We start from the raw sequence: 16,771 nt of genomic DNA, 5'->3' as shown, positions 1-16,771 counted from the left end.
CTGGAACCGCAAGACCGCTACGGTCGCAGGTTCGAATTCTGCCTCGGGCATGGATGTTTGTGATGTCCTTAGGTTAGTTAGGTTTAACTAGTTCTAAGTTCTAGGGGACTGATGACCTCAGCAGTTGAGTCCCATAGTGATCAGAGCCATTTGAACCATTTTTTTGTTGGGCGGCTTTGGTGGTCAAGTCAGAATTTGAGAAGATGATTGATTTGGGTTGGAGTGTTATTAGATGGGATGTAGATTGTTCCGTTGACTACTTCTGCACATTTGCTTCCTTTATTTAGCTGAGTGAAGATCGATTGTGGTGTGTTGGATACATGCTTGTCTGTTCTGTAGACCTGGGACAGACCTTAGTTGACGTGTAAATTATAGCCAAGATCTCGAAAATGTTACATGACAGACCGGTATTCGAGAGTGGAAATATCATTTAGCGTATGTTTTGTTTCTAGTTAGTCCGTGGTTTACATCATGCTGCAGATAGATAAAGTTCGTCGTTTGTAGAGAATTAATATGAAGTCTATATCTTGGGAATTATGATGAACTAGTAATCAGTAGGGTGTAGCCTAGTGCATGATATTGAGAAGTACAGCTAAAATGGTGTAATATTATGGAGAAAGTACATGTGTTCTTGCAGTCTATGAGTCTGAGGATGTTTGAAGAAAAGCGAACAGATAAGGAAGATGAGACAGTAAGACATTTGTGCTGAGGAGGGGACGATACCGAATTTGTAAAATAGAGTTCTGAGGGTGACTTAGGTCCGCTGATGTAAGAGGATATTTTTTTCGCATGGTGTAGAGATATACTGGATAAGTGCACTGTTTTGTATCAAATGTGTATATATTGTATTGTGAAGTTAATTTGGTTCACATTGTGTAGCGTTTGTATATACTGCACTGTAAAGTTAATATTGATTATGTTATGTGACGAGTAAAGAGGAAGTCGTAAGGACGGTAGAGATATTTCCAGAGTAACAGCGGTCAGGAGAGTGTATTTCCGATACTTAGCTCATTCTGGAATGCCAATCAAATGAGACCGCGATCGTAAGATTTAACTGTATAAGTATAATGAGATCAACGACTTCGATATTCGAGAGTGCGAATATAATTTTTTGGTCTCTTTGTTTCTAGTTATTGAGTGGTTTAAAGGATGCTGTACTTAGAAAAAAAATTGGTGTGTTCTTGTAGTCTATGAGTCTGGATAAGTTTGTAGAAAAAAAGCGAGCAGGTAGGGAAGAAGAAGAGAGAGTAACCCATTTGTGTTGAGGGGGAGCGATCGCCGAATTTGTGGAACAGTTCTGAGAGGGACTTCCGTCCGTTGATGCAGAAGGGCTGATTACCGCTGAGTGTGGCGTGTGTAGAAAGAAAGAGCAGGTTCAGAGTGCTTCCTTAGAAATTGAGAGAATTGGGGCATGTAGTGGGTATTGTAAAGTTAATGTGGTTTACATTGTGTATGGTTTGTATATAGTGGATTGTAAAGTTACTAATGCTTATGTTATGGGACGAGTGGAGAGGATGACAGTACGTGTGTGTGTGTGTGTGTGTGTGTGTGTGTGTGTGTGTAGATTGAGGGGGGCTGTGGAGGTAATTTAGTGATCTCTGTAAAAGTAAACACAGGAAGCATCAGAAAGAAAAGCAGGATGGTACTTCAATAACGGGTGCTTAAGAAATTAGTCCAGTAAATTTGATAAGAAGTAATAAGAATGATTAATCGGTTGTGCTGGGATATAGGAGGGTTGAGAACATTTGCATATGTTGAGAGCTGGAAAGGTAAGAGGTGGGGAGCGCATTCAGTATTATTTTGGTGAACAAGTTCTGTTAGGGTAAGAATTTGAATTTACAAATAAGCTTAGAAAATACGAAAGCGAGCGTTAACTATTTTGGGGGGCACTATACAATTTCGGAGAGGTTGACTGGGCTCCTATTTTTTTTTTTATTTTCAAATGATCGTTTTAGATTGAGAGGGGAGAGAAGCGCTGGGATGTGTGCGGACGGTGTGTGTGTGAACTCGCCCTCGGCTATTCTGACAACAGACGTGAAGGTGGAGATGTGTCGCATATAGGCCGGCGAGCAATGGAATGCGGCCGTAACATGTGTGTTGGACCGCACTGAGTTAGGACGGTGACAGACGACTCGCATGGCCTGGCTTGGATAGTCATGTTCGGCGTGTAGGTGATATGAATTTCTCAGGTTTTCGGTGTGAATGCGGCTGTCATCAAGTCATGTTTGAAGGGTCGAACAGAGGCCTTTGAGCGAATTGAGAGCTGTCGGACGTGTGACTTAATGTGGGATAGGTTGACTGCGCGCGTCTGTTGAGTTACTTTGCTGTGCGTTATTTGGACAGATTACGAGTACTGATGGTGTTTACAGTTATGTGTACTGCATTATTTAGGAGCAGTTTGATATTGTGCACTGAAATTAGGAGCTGTTTGCGTGATTGCTGACATGACACCAGGTATATCAGGACGAGTGTTTTTTGTATGAGAGTGATAGGTATACTTGATGCGTAAATAAAATGTACGTTAAGTATATAGAATATGAGAGAGTTCGAGTTGGTTGTTATTTTTTATACTTGGAGGGTTTGTTAGATCGAATTGCTGAGGTGAATAGCTACGAGAGCGCGAGGAATGTGATTGCAGCATATCTCGGTCTCTCAGCGGTTAACTAAAGATGGGGCGAGCAATGTTCTCAGCTTAGGTACGGGGGGTGTGCTCTGGCCATGTGCTAGACCGTGTGGATTGAACAACAGTATTAGGGTCGTAGTTTAGCTAGAATATTTATACAGGAGTATGTCCGACGCAAGTGCGCTTCATTTATGTTGGCGGCCGAGTTTAGGTTCATTCTGCGCATCTGACGTCACAAAACACAGTCAGCCAATGAACAGAGAACGACGTTGCCAGATCTCGACTGCAGTGCAGAGCACGGACGACTGTCTCCAGTTTTAGAAACGTTCAGTCATAAATAAAGTAATAGAACAAAAGCAATGTCTTGATAGCAGACTTTCTTTTATAGAGAGTTTGGAAAAAGCATTCTTTATACCAATTGCTTCATATTCTATTAATTAATTAAACCAAACAAGCAATAAGACTCCCAATTCAGGCGATAGCGAGGAAAGGTGTTTGTATCACCTCACGAACCGCTTTTTCGCAATAAAGAACAGTGGTAATTGTTTATTTCCTATTGTACTCCGACGAAACGTGAGTAAAAAAATGGCTCTGAGCACTATGGGACTCAACTGCTGAGGTCATTAGTCCCCTAGAACTTAGAACTAGTTAAACCTAACTAACCTAAGGACATCACAAACAACCATGCCCGAGGCAGGATTCGAACCTGCGACCGTAGCGGTCTTGCGGTTCCAGACTGCAGCGCCTTTAACCGCACGGCCACTTCGGCCGGCGAAACGTGAGTAATTCATAGTCATACCAATAGTGTTTGTCAGTATTTTGCGTGACATCTTAGAGTCCTCAAGGAATTCTCTTGGGAGACGAGCTGCGTTAGCGTAACAGTCAAGGTGTTGGGCTTCTAAGTGAAATATTATGAGTTCAAACCTTGTGCAGTACATAATATTCTCTTTATTTAAAAGCAATATCGAAGTGTCTTACTTCACGAATTTTATTCGTTTGAATGCAGTTTTTTGAAATTTCTAGTGCTTTATCTCTTCATTAATCCTTTGGCTGCTGCAGACACGAGCTCCCCGCATTCCGCGCTGTGCGCGATTTTGTCATCACTGCACTGCTCGCCTGTGCAGACACATGGTGTTCCCACTGCTTTGACACACTTATCATTCGATTTCACAAAAACTATTTGGCCCAAAAATTTGACTTTTACCATCCTCTTGACTGATACCTTCCCCCCATAAATGACTAAATTTTGTTTCGATGTTCAACGCAGTTATTGTGCAGCATTAAATGTAGTAAACTATTGCACGAAATTATGAAGAGTTTGCAGAGGTAAAAGTCCATAGCGTATACTTTCCATATTGTCGATTTTAGTTGTCACAATGTTGAGAATGAAATGTGGACAAGATACCTAAATTTCATATAAAATTTACTGTATAACAATATCTCATTTAATTTAAGTACCACATAGGTGTCGTATGTAATATTGAGAAATTTTCAGTCTTTCGCGACTGTAATAAAAGTTTTATTTACACCGGGTTCTTTTGGCTTTATTTTAAAGCACTTCAATCAATGAAAGGTATGACACATACACAATGGTACTCATGTTCTCTTTCTTGTTTTGGTTCCACAGTCGCAGTTCTACCAATGGCATTGAAATATATTCCTCTTCTGCAACTGTAATAAGCGACCTATTTACACCAGACGAGTTTCTCTCTTTTGAAGCATCTTCAGTGGACAGTATTTTGTCTCCTCCATTGCCAAGTCACCTTTCGTAACACAATATTCAACGTTTGTGTCGGCTGATCAGTGTTTTAGCAAATAAATGCTGTTTGTTTGTGCCACACACAAAAATTATTTTTGACATAGCACTTCACTGATAGACGGTATATTCAAGTCCTAATGTTTTTGTTAGTCAACAGTTTTGTTTAATGTATTTTGTCTACTTCCTTTTGATTGATTGAAGTGCTTTAAAACAAATCCAAACGTGCCCAGTGTAAATAAAACTTTTGTTACAGTCGCGAAAGATGGAATATTTCTCAATATTACATACGACACCTGTGTGGTACTTAAATTAAATGAGATATTGTTATACAGTAAATTTTATATGAAATTTAGGTATCTTGTCCACATTTCATTCTCAACATTGTGACAACTAAAATCGACAATACGGAAAGTATACTCTATGGACTTTTACCTCTGCAAACTCATCAAAATTTCGTGCAATGGTTTACTATATTTAATGCTGCATAATAACTGCGTTGAACGTCGAAACAAAATTAAGTCATTTATGGGGGGAAGGTATCAGTCAAGAAGATGTGTAAAAATCAAATATTTGGGCCAAATAGTTTTCGTGGAATCGAATGATAAGAGTGTCAAAGCAGTCGGAACGCCATGTGTCTGCATAGGCGAGCAGTGCAGTGACAAAATCGCGCACAGTGCGGAATGCAGGGAGCACGTCTTTGTAGCAGCGAAAGGGTTAATGCGGCCATGGTAGCTTTACTTCATGAACTGCGCGCTCCCCCCTAAACGTGAGCTTGCGAACTATGCTATACTATGGCTCTGCTTCTCTTGACGCATGCGTCGTGTGCAACTGGCAACGATCCTACCCACTTATTCTTAACTACTATCCTTCCGTTGTTTGTAAGGTAGGGTTTACCTGTGGGCAATTCCTACTTCTTCTGTGTGTGTTATGGGAGAGGAAACATCTGGTTAGGAGGTGTGGCATCTTTATTTGTGGGGTATATCTGTCATCTGTTTGGTGATTGGTGTGGCATCATGTATGCCTGCTGGGGCTTTCATCTATGCAGCAGGGCTGCGGGTCGTTGATATACAGCCCTTTCATCATCAGGGGCTCCCAGGTTCCGGATCAGGGGATTTCCGGCTTCTTCCTTCGTCGCATAAAGGCGGGCGGCAACTTCTTGGAAACGTGGTAATATCTCTGGCTCAGGCGTTATGTCACGCAGAAACCTCGTTGGAAACTGCGAGTGCACGTGCATTATTCTTCTTAAGACCTTGTTCTGCAGTGCTTGAAGTCTGGAGAGATGCTTTGTGGCTAAATTTCCCCATACAACGCTGGCGTACTCCATAATGGGGCGGATGAATAGTCGGTAAATCTTGAGGCCATTCTCACTTGAGAGCGTCGAATTTTCATTGAGGAGGGTGTATAGAGCCCCCAGACGCTGGTCAGCTTTCCTCCTGACTGCAGTGACCTGCTGCTGCCACGTGAGTCTTGCATCCAGGATGACCCCCAGATAAGTGGCTGTTGGTTTCCATTCTATCTCTTCTCCAAACAGCTGGAGCGCTGGAACCACTGTTGGTCGCTTCCTTGTGAAAATCACGGCCTGGCTCTTCTGGGCATTGTATTGGAGTCTCCACTTTCGTGACCAATTCTCTACGTTGGTGCAGGCATCACGCAGGCGGTGGTGCATAATGATGGCCCATCTGCTCCTGGTGTAGACGGCAGTATCATCTGCGTAGAGGGCCAATTCCACACACGGCGTTCTTGGGATGTCCGCTGTGTACAATGAGTACAGTGTCGGCCCAAGAACGGACCCCTGCGGTACTCCAGCGGTGACAGGTCGGAGTGTCGAGGTGGCATCATTGATCCGTACTCGGAAGGTGCGGCCTCGAAGATAAGACTCAAGCAGGACGACATAGGGTCTTGGGAAACGTAGATGTTGGAGCTTCCAGACCAGTACTGTGTGCCAGACACTATCGAAAGCGCGGGAGACATCCAGGAAGATGGCCCCACAGAATTCCCTTTCGTTGACTGCTTGGGTGATTTCTTCCACAACCCGCAGAAGTTGTTGCGTTGTCGAATGTTGGCTGCGAAATCCGAATTGTTCATTGGGCAGCATATGGTGCAGATCCATGAGGGCCTGGATGCGGCACAGCAGTAGCCTCTCAAACACCTTACTGAGGTGAGAGAGGAGGCTGATTGGTCTGTAGCTACGGGGGTCTTTCCTGGATTTCCCTGGCTTTGGGACTGGCACGACCACTGCTTCTTTCCAGGCAGTTGGAAAAATCTTCAATCTCAGGATGATGTTAAAGATTGCTGCAATGTAGATGAAGGCTGGAGGTGGCAGTTCCTTCAACATCTTCCCGTTAATCTTGTCAAGCCCCAGTGCCTTTTGGTTGTTTAGGCCCCGAATGCAGCCAGAGACTTCTTCTGCCGTGATAGGTGGAATGGCTTCATCTTCTTCCCTGTCCGGCGCATGAAGGTAGGCTTGGACTTCATTTTCGATCCGTGTCACATGACGTATGTCAATTGGGTCGTCCACTGGCACGAAGTTGCGTTGAAAAACGTCCGCAATGGCGTTCGCTTTATCCACTGGCGTGTAGACGAGACCCGCAGTCGTTTCAAGAGGTGGGATCATGGCCTTCCGCTTGGTGAAAAATCTAACTGCATCCCATGCTTCCGGGTCTCGCGTGAACTCCTGCAGTTAGTCCGCCCACTGTCGATTCTTAAAGTCGACGATGGCCTCTTTGATGGTTCGCCTGAGGTGGTTGATGCGCCATTTCAGTGCCTATTTCCTTGTCAGGCGCCAGTCTTTGCAGAGCCTGTTCCTCTCCCTTATCAATTCCAAGATGTCTTGCGGGAGGCCCGGTCTTGCTGGCTGCTGACGTCTGGACCTCGGCGTCGAGGTGGTGATTGCAGTGTTGAGCGTGTCATCCAGAGCTTCCAGTGAAGTATCAATGTCATCATCATCCAGTTGTGGAGGTAATGCCTGTGTGATGGATTCCCGGTATTGGTTCCAATTCGTTCGTCGGAAATCCACCAGCAGAGTTTGACGAGTGGCTTCTGCAGCTAGGCGAAAGATGACCGGCAGGTGGTTGGAGTTGAGGGCATGCCTCACCTGAGCTGTCAGGAACTGGTTTATCCCCTTCGTGACGGCAATGTCAATGATGTCGGGGTTGCCATGTGATGGATAGCAGGTTGGCTCATCAGGGCCACACGCAAAAGCATTGGCTCGTTCCAATACTTGTAGAAGCCGCCGGCCACTATAGTTCGTAGTTCGCGAATTCCAGGCGGTGTGCTTCGCGTTCATGTCCCCTGCTATAAAGAGTTTTCCTCTCATTTGTAGTAACGTCGTCGCATCCTCGATGTTTAATACGGGCTTTGGAGGACGATAAACTGCCACAAAAGTCACTAGTCCAGCTGTTGTTTCCACCGCAACTGCTGTAGCTTCAATGAATGCCATGGGTGGAACCGGCACAGGGTAGTGCTTAATGGAGCATTTAATATAAATCGCTGTTCCACCGCCTGCTGTGAGCCTGTCGGTTCTGTAGCAACAATAGTTAGCGATGTTTGCCCGTAGTCTTGGATTCAGGTGGGTCTCAGAAATGAGACAGATGTCAACATTTTCATCAGTCAGGAATTGCTTCACTTCCAGTAGGTCATGATAGACGCTGTTGGCATTGTAAGTTGCCACGCAGAGATCTTCTATTCTTCTGGCTCTGTCCATTACGGAGCGAGTGTAGGGTTGCCAGCTTGTTGAAGCACATTCCTGATCGTGGCTTCAACCGTTGCCGCCAGGGTCGTTGGCAGGGCTTGTATGGCCCTACTCATTTCCGTGACAGCTGCCATCATTCCCGTGAGGAGTTTCGCGATCTCAGCGAATGTTGGAGATGTCTGCTGCAGTGGTGGGTGTGACGAAGGTGGTGCTTCATGTCTGCTTCCACAAAGGGGCGGGAAGTTAGATTGATCCGGAGTGTGCTCCTCCTCTCTTGACAGTGGTGTGGTTGCTTCTTGTTGAGCCCATGGTGCAGGCCAATGATGTTGTTGTTGCTGCATGTAGGCGGTGCGGCGTTGCATCATAGTCGGTTTCCCAGTCTGCTGTTCTTCGGCATAGCGTTGGCTGGCTGGCGTGCCTCTGACGACATTGTTCCTCCTCTTGCGTTCTTTGGAGGTGAGTGGGGGCAGGCCTCTCATCCTCCAATTTGCATCTTTGTGCTTCTGACATGATTTGAAGCTGGCAGGGTGGTTACCCCCGCACAGACCACATTTCGCAGGTTGCTCTCTTGGGACCGGGCACTGCCGGCTGTCATGAGGTCCGCCACATTTGACACACACCCAGCCCATGGTGCAGTGCCTGGCGACATGATTAAATCGTTGACAGCGGAAACATTGCGTGATTCTGTGCTGTTTACGTACGATTTCTGCCGAGATTTCCAGGGCGAAGAGTCTGCTGATCTGTAGTATCTTTCGGCTGTCAGGGGAGTCAGGAAGAACAACCACCCGTAGTCCAGACTTTTGATTTGTGCCGGGCATTCTGTGATGATCGACGACATGAACGTTGTAGCCCAGCCGTTGTAATTCTTCTTTAATATCCTCATTTTTGAGCGATGCGACGACCCCGCGTAGTACCACCTTCAGTGTGGGTGTCCAAACAGCTGGAAAGGTATACATAGGTATACCCCTGGCGCCGACAAGGTCCATCACGCGAACGTAGTCGTCTGTAGAGGTGACGGTGAGTTTTAGTTTGTCCCCTCCAGCCTGTTTGACCGTAAACGGCTGCTTCATGTTATCTGTGAGCCAGTCGTACAGTTCCTTGTAGGTGTCTGGGTACTGCATAACGATTGGCGGTATTTTCTGCGCCGGTCGTGTAGGTTGTTGCTGCTGTGACGTCACTTCGTCAGTCGAAGTCGTAGCCACGTCCGCGATGACTTCGTATCTGTTGTTAGTCGGGAGCCCTTGAGGTGTAGGTAATTCCTGCTGCTTCGCCTGCCGCTTTCTCGGAGGGTTGCGGAAACCTTCGTCAGTCTCAGACTGCCGCTGTGTGGCAGTGCCAGCGTCGCTCCTCCTGCGTCTCGTGGAGATGCTGCTGTTAATATCTTCGAGTTCCATGGCTTCGTCCTGTGTCGTATGCCTGTTCGTCATCAGTGGGGGATCGGATGGGGCCGTCGACGAAGCATGCTCCGCCGGACGGCGATCCGCCACACCCTTCGCTGTGTTAGCACCCGAAAACATCGCAGCGCAAGCGTCACACGTCTGCTTGCCTCGGAAGATTAACTCGAACTGAACTGGCAACGCAGCAATCGCCCGCGTCTGGGCAGGCATGCGCAAGCCGCCAAGATAAAAGAATTGAACTATAGTATAAAGGTCCAGACTGCGATGTGGGCGGTCTCGCGCTCGTGGTGTGTGAGAGAGGCAAAGCAGACGATTTTGAGTCATCACAGGTGACTTAGGTTAGTGGCTTCATTTGCCACAATTTTCTTGTGTTTGGTAGCGAAACACGAACTGACCATCAGAATTGAAGCTTGGCTTATTTGTATAGACAGAATGTGATATAAGTTAATGTGGGTTAGTACTCGTTAGTGCACGTTAGTAAACGTAGGCAAGCATTAGTACATGTTAGCCAATGAACATGGGTCGGTAAAAGGACGTGGTAGTCGGTAGGGACTTTAACTATTTCATTTCAAGTCCAAGTGGGTGTGGCTGTGGCGAAAATTGATTCCAAGTCTAGGTGGACGTGATAGTTTTTCGCATCAGAGAGGTTAATTAATTGATCAGATTAATTAAATAGTCATGTGGACTTTGTTACATTCACTTATGTAGGTACTAAGCTAGGTGCGCGCGATGGCTCATGTGTACGGACGTGTGATTTCGCCAAGATCCTGGATTAGATAATCGAAGCATGTGGGCTGAATAATGAGAATCAGGTGATCAGTTAACTTAGTGAGAGCGTACTTTGTCTGACAGAGCCACGTGGTCGATCGCCCGTTGTGACGTCAAGGAAGTTTCCAACTCGGTAGAAAAAACATTCCGTTTACCAGAAACGTGTAGGAAGAGGTTGAGTGCTGGTGGCTTAGTTTGAAACAATTTTCTTAGGTTGGTGGCAGAAGCGCAAGTGAGCTTTGTTTACTGGCAGATTTCAAACTTGGCGCCGGTTCCTAGGAGGAGGAGGTAGCGTTCTGGTCATCGAAAAGTAGTTGATATTAGGGAGTTGAACATGTTTAAATATGTATATGAAATTGTAAATGGAATTATTTAATATAGCGGGGTGGTGAGAGTGAGTTAGGGAGCGTTCTCGCGATGAGAAAACGCGCTGTTATATGGTCATGGTGGATTCCACTGTTGGTCAAACTCTGGCACCAAACGTATCCTTTCTACGGCACGTGGTCGACAGGAAACATCGTGTCCACGGGCACGACCGACTGTTTGTGGCGGGACCCTCAGGTGCCGCTTGCCGCCGCATGGAATTATTTAATATAGCAGGGTGGTGCGAGTGAATTAGCGAGCGTTCTCGCAATGAGTAAACGCGCACGGCACGCGGTCGACAGGAAACATCGGATCCGGTGTTAAGTGCTCGCGGGTGCGACCGATCGTTTGTGGCGCCGCGGCCTACCTGTCGCGCGGGCCATGGGGGCTGGGCGGGCAGTGTAAACCGCTTGACGTCAGCCGGCCAGGCAGCAGGCTCAGCCGGCCACGCTCTGGAGTTTCGCTGTGTGAGCACGGAGAAGTCAGTTGGAATACACCTGCGTGACCGTAATGGCTGAAATAAAGAGTCATTTTCCGGGTATTTACAGAAGGCTAAGTCCGTCGGGTATATGGAGGGTGTGTGACGTAAGCGGGGCGGTGGCGCAGCCATTGTACAGTTATTACGCGCGCGCGAGAGCGAGTCAATTAGCAGGCGTTCTAGTGTGGTACAAACGTGCTCTTATATAGTAATGGCGGATTCCACTGTCGAGCAAACTTTGCCGCCAAGAGTGTAGCACTGCGTTCTCGCTCGCACAGGGACACGTGGCGAATGGCTGTGTGAGGTCGGCATCTACAGGTTTGAACGTGGTGCCGGAAGTGTTGTAGAGAAATGTCCGACCGTTGTGTGATTCTGGTCTGAGGGAGTCAATTTTGGCGGGAAACGTGTGGAGGCGACGAATGCACGTGGTGAGTGGACAAGGGGCCGCTGTGACGTCAAACTCGACAAGTTCCAACGTGTCCAGCGAAAACATGTTTACGACGTGGGAGCAATCGCTGTGCTCGCCCCCCGCGCTAGTGACCGGACACCTCACGTGACAGGCGTAGGTAGTGTGTCCGCGTGCTGGCCAGTGGGTGGCGAGGATTTGAACTGATTCAGTTGGAGCACGGACGTCGTGGTGACTGCACTGCGATATCAAAGATGTGTGTGCTGACTGTGTTGGAGAACGAGTGATGACCGTACTGCTTGAAATAAAGTCTTCAGTCCCCTCCCCCTGCAAAAACAAAGGACATGAATTACGTTACTATAAGTGCAGTTTATTATTAGACGCCATTATGATAGGTTACCAGTGAAAAAAGATAAGTGACGGAGAAAGCTCGTACATGTGATCAATTATGGTGTTGGGGATTTGAACTTGTGATAGATTTTTGTTATGGATATAAGGAGAATGGCTTTCTCACCGAGAAAATCGGACATCTTGAATTAATAATAAATGATAATAATAGATAGAAATACAGTTTTCGAGAGAATATCGTGTTGGAATTTGAATTTGGCGCAATTTTCTGGTGGAGGTAGGCCTATAATAATAAATGATAATGAATGATAATAAATGATAATGAATGTTAATGTTAATGTTAATAAATGATAATCAATAATAATAATAAAGACAAGTACGATCTTTGCATGCATTATCCTGTTGGAATTCAAACTTCCCGCCATTTTTTCTGAAGGTTAGGTCAGTGGAGGTAGCACAATTGGACTATTTTCCCGCCAAAATTCAAACTTCCCGCCATTTTTTCTTGAGGTTAGGTTAGTGGACGTAGCACAATTGGACTATTTTCCCACCAAAATTCAAACTTCCTGCCATATTTTCTTGAGGTTAGATTAGTGGACGTACCACAATTGGACTATTCTCCCGCCAAAATCCACCATCTTGGATGACGTCATGCGCTGTTGCCAAGTCTACATGCCGTCATCTTGGATGACGTCATCGCTGCCATCGTGAATAAATTTGGCAAAAATTGAGGGGTCACACGCCCCTTGTCCCCCTACTCTTGTTTCCCGCCATTTTCTTTGCTTAGTAGAGATAAGCATTATCCTCCTGGAATTTGAACTTCGCGTCATTTTTCTGGGCGAGGGTGGCCTTCAAAATCTGCCATCTTGATTGATGTCCCGGCCGCCATCTTGAATGGCGTCATCGCCTCCATCTTTGATAACGGTACTTTGGTACCGTATCCGCCTTATTCCAATATTGTCGATATGCGTGACATCATTGGCAATGATGTTGCATAGACGAATGGCGAAATTGTGTGTGACCCACTGAAGTGTCAGGACATCGATGCTATCGATGATCTCTTGAATGGCTGTTTTCAGTTCAGCAATGGTTTTGGGGCTATTGCTGTACACCTTGTCTTTGATAGAACCCTACAAGAAGGTGTCACATGTGTTCAGATCCGGAGAATATGGCGGTCAATCGAGATGCATGCCAGTGGACTCTGGGTACCCTAGAGCCAGAATGCGGTCCCCAAAGTGGTCCTCCAGGACATCATTCTTCTGCTTCGATGGGGTCAAGCTCTGTCTTGCATGAACCACATCTTGTCAAAGTAAGTGTCACTTTGGGTGCTGAGAATGAATTCATCTTCCAAAACCTTCGCATAGTGTACGGTAGTCACTGTGCCATCAAGGAATATCGCACCGATTATTCCGTGACTGAACATTGCACAGCACACAGTCACCCGTTGAGGGTGAAGAAACTTCCCGATCGCGAAATGCGGTTTCGCAGTTCCCAAAATGCGCGAATTTTGCTTGTTGACGAACCCATCCAAATGAAAGTGAGCATCGTCGCTAAACCAAACAACAATGCGCATACTAATTCCCATCACGCCTATCCTGCCAACTGTGCAGTCTGAACGTCCTAATGCAAACTGTTGAGAAGTTGAGGAAAATTTTATTTCATACAGTTCAGTAACTGCCACCCTGAATCTTCCTACCTTACTTAATATTCTTCGTCAGTCACGTTGTCATAGATGCTATCACAGCCCTATGATCACTGATACCTTCCTTTTCGTTAACTGTTTCGGGAAGTTCAGGTCTGTTTGTTGCCAGGAGGTATAAAACGTTACCCTCACGAGCTAGTTCTGTATCTGCTCAAAGTAACTTTCAGGCAAGACATCCAGAACAATGTCACCAGTTTTGACAGCATGATGCTCCCAGTCTATACCTGGGAAGTTGAAGTCACCCCCTATCACAACAGCATGATCAAGAAAATTATTACTGATATTCTGCCAAGTCTGTCAGAAGTGTCCTACCACTAGGGCTCCTGACACAGGCGCAAACTGAGACACGTATAGCGCGTGTGGCGCGATGCAGCGCAGCCCGCAGTTTTGTGACTCAACAGGTTCGAGTGCGACCGTGCAAATTGGGAAGCGACGCGATGGTGACCCGATACGGGCCTGAGCCAGGTTGCGCGGCGTTGTGGACTGCGGCACAGTTTCTCACCTCACGCGCCACGCGAGTACTGCGGGAGGGGTGTGGCAGGCGGGAAGCGGAAAGGCAGTCCTGCCATATGCTCATTTCGGCGTGGCGCATATGGGCAGTTGTAGTACTGGACATCCGAAAAATATAGCCTTACTGTATACTGAATATTATTGTCTCTGAGTAGTGTTTCGTTTTTCGCCTTTTAAGCGCTCCATCTTTTTTCATTAATTCATTATATTTTCCAGTTATATTAATACGTTTTGTTGTTTTATTTCGTTATTGTTTTTCTTTGTCGAGAACAATGCGTAATTCAGTGACTGGTGAGCCATTAGCCACTGGGATTGAAACTTCTGCCTCCACAAAGTCTTCAAATTGCAAGAAGGGACAGACAATTAATCGTGAGGGTAATGAAATAGGAAGTAATATTATAAAATCATGTGATCATGAAGCACGGCTGGAAATTTTAAATATTATACAGTGAAACAAAGATATCCTGTGCTACCTATCCTGACATTTCTGTACGATCCGTCACAAAAATTCGAAAAGTTGGAATTTCCATTGATGTGTCGTCCCCTTTGTGCTTCTGCTATAAAGCACCCAAGATCTGAAGTATATGAGTTTCATTATGATTTATTGGATATGAATGAAATAGGAGACTTTATACATGTATGCAGACATTACATTTTCCCTGTGAGCTAGAAATAGTTGTGAAACCCCTCTGAATGATAATATTTTAATTGATGCGTAGTGTAGAGGAAAAGCATTTCAATGGTAGCATGCACGGTATCATCATTGATAGACTAATTACACAACAGGCTACACAAATGAAGAATGCATTCGGTATTATTCCGAAAATATGAGTGTCCTGGAGCATTCTGTTGATATGATACATTTAATGTGCTGGAATGAATTCCTGAAAGAGGCACACCTACATTCATGACGATGTTTTTTTGAGAGATGAGAACTCATCCCCACACAAAGCTTATGCATACCTGTCGCGTGCATTTTTCTCAGCTGCTGGCAGTATGCTGACCACCGTGTTGTGACATAGATCAATTGTTCACTTTTCTCAATAACAACTATTCTATTTGCGAATCACACATTGTCAGTTTGGCAAGCGATAGGCGAATAACAAGCGTCTAGCATGTGTACCTCACTCCACCTTAACGGTACGCTCGTCATTATTTCAATACTGCTCAGATGAAGAACAGGAATAAAATCCTTTGGTAAGTTTCCATTCCAGTCATTCCATTTAAAAATACGATGGTTTACGGGAGTTCAACCAAAATTGCAACAGAATGGGCTATTTATTTTTCTTTGAATTATTAACCTTTTATCATTCGAAGAAGCATCACCATTTACGAATAATGGCTACATTTCTCTTGTTGGTAGGTGTAATTGTGCCTCTTTTGCCAAAACACAGTACAATTTGCACAAACTCAGCCTGCAGCAGTTATTGCGACGTCTCATTAAACAAGTAATTTGTGATCAAAAGCTCACAGAAAACCTCATTGGGTAGGTTTACAGTAACATAAGAGAAGAAATTTCATTTTATTGACATGCTAGAAAATTCTCGTTTCACTAGCTATCGATGACTCTTTAAAAATTATAGGCACTACAACTTCTGATATATTGCCATACATAAGAAAGTACTGTGTGTTAACAGTTTGGCAAAATTCTCTCCCCCGCGAGTGCTATCATTCACCAAAATGTTGTTTCGATGTTTAGAGCGGTTTAGGAGATATGAGGGATGTTACGAATATTTCATTCTCGCGGAAGTGCGATCGGGAGTGAAAGCGCTACGTACGATCCTTTTCCTTGAGATCGGAGACAGTCTCAAGTCTAAAGAAAACTTCGGTATGTTAGCTAAATTCCATACTCAGCACCATGTGTTGTAGTGGTGTAATCTGCACCAAACGTAAAATCATAGCGACCCCTATTTTTTGTTACAATATTTTGGAATTTTACGCAGTGTCTTACTTAAATGGGTATATTACAATAAGTATGACCATTTGTGAGATGACGGGCACTTCGCCATGAAGCTAACATATAAGGCTACAAGTAAAGCAAAAATCAAATATTCTTACTGAATAGTTTCTGTAAAATCGTCTGAGAAAGATTAGAGGGTGGGCGCACAGTCATCACCAACTGGCGCGTGCAAAGAATGTGTACGTGTCACAATATGTGCAGGACCAGCGTGGCACATGCGGAACGTGCGCGTCACGCTGTAATGTTTTGTCACGTCACACGTGCTATACATTTCTCAATTCGCGCTTAGCCCTACGATAAATATTCCAATCTGAACTTAGGATTTCGTTCTCATTAACGTCTGGTTTTAACCAACATTCTGTCCCTAATACTATCTGTGCATTATAACCTTCAGTGAGCAATACAAATTCTGGGACCTTTCCTTGGATAATCATGCAGTTTACTAAAATCATATTAACCTTTTCTGTCTCTGATCTGCGACGACGAACGCTCTCCAAGGACATTGTGGCTAATTTATCAGGCTAATCGTCTGTAACCAAAAAATCCATGTGTCCACACCACACATACTCCACTACCCTAGTAGCCGCTTCCTGCGGGCAGTGCATGCTTGACCTATTAAGGGGAACCCTAAAACTCTGAACCCAATAGCGGAGGACGAGAAATTCGCATCCTATACAGTCGCAGAGTCGTCTGAAACTCTGGTTTAAACCTTCCACCATGCTCCAAGCCAGAAGACCTGGATCAACTTTGTATACAATGCTACAAG

This window comes from Schistocerca nitens, chromosome 3 (assembly GCF_023898315.1).
Source record: "Schistocerca nitens isolate TAMUIC-IGC-003100 chromosome 3, iqSchNite1.1, whole genome shotgun sequence".
In the NCBI taxonomy this organism is placed as follows: domain Eukaryota; kingdom Metazoa; phylum Arthropoda; class Insecta; order Orthoptera; family Acrididae; genus Schistocerca; species Schistocerca nitens.
This window is presented reverse-complemented; position numbering follows the sequence as displayed.